Source organism: Gnatocerus cornutus, unplaced genomic scaffold (genome assembly GCF_029298725.1).
Source record: "Gnatocerus cornutus isolate USDA-ARS CGAHR unplaced genomic scaffold, icGnaCorn1.1 ctg00000310.1, whole genome shotgun sequence".
Classification (NCBI taxonomy): domain Eukaryota; kingdom Metazoa; phylum Arthropoda; class Insecta; order Coleoptera; family Tenebrionidae; genus Gnatocerus; species Gnatocerus cornutus.
Window position 1 is genome coordinate 17346 of NW_028275629.1, and position 3362 is coordinate 20707.

The 3362-nt window shown below is 45.2% G+C and overlaps 1 non-coding gene across 1 annotated transcript; it reads right to left on the reverse strand.

Moving 5' to 3' along the window:
- Window positions 1–818: 818 nt before the first annotated feature.
- On the reverse strand, window positions 819–938 carry LOC148165462 (5S ribosomal RNA). The gene has a single exon (XR_015771454.1). It is a non-coding gene; the product is annotated as a 5S ribosomal RNA (ribosomal RNA).
- Between the last annotated feature and the right edge of the window lie 2424 nt (window positions 939–3362).

Sequence of the window (3362 nt, forward strand, 5' to 3'; positions counted from 1 at the left end):
CGGCTTGAAATAAATGCCGAACGCGGCGAAGGCTAGAAATTTATATGGTCGGTACAGCGCCATCTCGTTAGGGCAATGGTCGAACGACGAACTAAGGCGGAGCGCCTGTTTGTCGCTCGCTCGTTATAAATAGAGGGATTTTAGGTGTGCGGCGTTTTAGATCGAGTATACTCGTCGTAACGTGCACGTCGTGTCTGTCTCGTTTTCTGTTTTTAAACGTTTTTTTAACTCGACGACTAGAAGAGAATGCCACTCAAGACCAGCGGTAAGGCGGCCAAGAAGGCCGGAAAAGCTCAAAAGAACATCTCGAAGAGCGACAAGAAAAAGAAGCGCAGGAGGAAGGAGAGTTACGCCATCTACATTTACAAGGTGTTGAAGCAGGTCCATCCCGATACCGGTATCTCCAGCAAGGCTATGTCTATCATGAACAGTTTCGTGAACGACATCTTCGAACGTATAGCTGCTGAAGCCAGTCGCCTCGCTCATTACAACAAACGTTCGACCATAACCAGCAGGGAGATCCAGACGGCGGTGCGTCTTCTTTTGCCCGGTGAATTGGCGAAGCACGCCGTTTCTGAAGGAACCAAGGCCGTCACCAAATACACCAGTTCAAAATAAATCCTCCTCGAGCAGCTTGGAAGTTGGTTGGAAAAAAAAGAAAAAAAATCGGTTCTTTTCAGAACCACAAATTCAACTCGAACGAATTAAAAATTTTCGTCTTCATACTATATAAGTTCATGAGAGAAAATATAAATAGTGAAAAATATATTTAAAAAAAGTTTGACATCAGAAATGTTAATAAAAAAAGAAAAGAGTAGAGACAACGGCACGCGGTGTTCCCAAGCGGTCACCCATCCAAGTACTGACCGCGCCCGACGTTGCTTGACTTCGGTGATCGGACGAGAACCGGTAGTTTTCAACGTGGTATGGTCGTTGCCTGGTAAAATTTTCCAAGATGGTACGTTGACGATTTTTTGTGATTGTTCGATCGTTTGGATGTGACATTTTTCGATGGTACACATGTCAGAAAATGTACAAGATTTAAAAGAAGAAAAAAAAAAAATTTTTTTTTGCGAGTCGTTTTTTAGTTTTTTTTTTGCGACAAAATGACGAAAAAAAAAAACTCGTATGAGGCGTTAAATTAAATTGTTCGTTTGACGATCTCAACGAGTCACTTGCGATTAACGTAATTTAAAATTTGAGAACTTACTTACTCACTTGCTTGCTTAGATGGAAATAGCACCCACTTGAAGTAAACGCCGACACGGACCGGAGATGAATAAACTCCGAACGGACGGGGTTAATTCATGAACTGACCGTAGTACGGTCGAAGGTTCGCCGCCGCCGCTACCTGCTTTCTTTCTTAGAACTGATAACAGAGTTGGTTTCTTTGTCTGTTCATTCATCGAAATTCCCACCACTCTGGCCGGGCCGGGCGGGGTGGGTGTGTGTTGTTTCATGATTTGTTCTCTTCTCGATTTATTCTTTTTCCGACGTCGTTCGATTCATAGAGATGTTTTCGTCGAAAGTGTGGTCGCGTTTACATTGCATTAAAATTTAATTTGTTCCAGTGCGACGATGAAACAAGAAAAAAGTTTCAAGTAAGTACGCACGCACGCACACCTACATATTTCATTTTTTAAATCTTTCGACGTTCGTAGTTTCTGCTCGAAATGTCGACTAATAGTAGGGAATGTTTTGTTGATTTGTTTGTTTTTCGTTTTTGAGAAGAACAAATGAAAATTTCGTTGGATTTCTGTCGACCGACGACCGACTGAAAATCCGCCGACATCGACGTAGTTTTATTTAGAGTGTCTGAAAAATGCAAACAATGCAAGATTTCCGTATTTTTGTTGGTTTGTGGTGTTTGGGGAGTTTTTTTTATGATTATAAAATGGTTTCGTCGAGAAAAATTGCTTCTTTCGCAATGAATTGGCAAGAAAAATTAAAAAACTCGTCCGTTCCCGTCGCTGGATGTTCGACGGTGGTCCGTCTGATTTTCCCTTTATTTTCGTAAAATTGACGAGAATTTCGCCGTCAAAACTGTTTTCGGTGATGTTTCGATGATGGGATTTCGTCGTGTGAGGTAATTTTTGAGGAAAAAATGTCGATTTTGCGAAAAAAGTCGTTCGAAAAGTCCGTTCGTCGTACAAATTCGTTTCTCATGGTCGAGTCCGAAATTGACATCGTTTTTTTTCCGACCTGTTCGTCAAGATCGTTTTCAAAAATCAACTCCTACGAAAGGCGAAGGTTTTATCTTCGTTCTTGAAAAAATTCGACCTTCTCGGACGTCATCTTCGACCGTTTGTGAATTTTTTTCCTACACTCTGCAGGTTCGTCGGTCGTCGCTCCGATCCGTGCTGCGTCTCTTTGCGAGGCGATTTTCGAAAAGATCGCACGTACTTTTCGACCGATTCGTTCGTGAAACTTGTAGAGGATGCTTCCAAGTTTGTCTGGTCGAAAGCGGAACTTTCCTGTTATTCGTGGAAAACGCGTAACGTCGGCGTCGAACTTGGATGTCATCTCCTTGTTTCGGAGGGTCTTTGTTCGAGTCGACGTTCGATCGGTCCTTGTTCGCTTTTGGAGGTCGGCTGGTCGTCCGGGAAAACTTGAGGTTATTCAGGAGGCCATCGCCGACCGAATCGCTCATGTTCCCGCACCCGGAGGCGGTGATCTTCGCGTAAAGAGAACGATGCCATCACGCGAAAGCTGTATTCGAGGCCCACTGAATTTTCTAACTCGACGAGAAGGCTCTCGTTTAGTCCGCGGTCCGCGCGTTTTCGAACGCGCCAACACTTTGACTTTGGCGCCCAATTCGTTCTGTAAAGTTCATTCGTTCTTTCACCGAAGAATAAGCCTACCTATAATAAAAAGAAAAAAACGCGCGCGCGATAGACGAAAATATGGCCGACGTAGAAAATCAAGCAGCTTCGACGGTCGCCGGTGCCACTTCCGGCTCCTCACCGGTGAAGAAGGAGAAGAAGCCCAAAAATCCGAGAAGCAAACCTTCTCATCCGCCCACTTCGGAGATGGTCACCAACGCCATCAAAGGCTTGAAGGAACGCGGCGGTTCTTCGTTGCAGGCGATCAAGAAATATGTCGCGGCCAACTACAAAGTCGACGCGGAAAAATTTGCGCCTTTCATCAAGAAGTACCTTAAGGGCGCCGTCGCATCCGGTTCGTTGGTCCAAACCAAAGGAAAAGGAGCTTCCGGTTCGTTCAAGTTGGCTTCTGCCGTCACCGGTGCAGCTAAGGCTCCGTCCGCCACGAAAAAGAGATCTGCCGCTGCGACCGCGTCGTCATCGGCGAAATCCAAGAAGACGGGCGTTGCTAAACGTTCCGTCGCGTCAGCGCCGACGTCC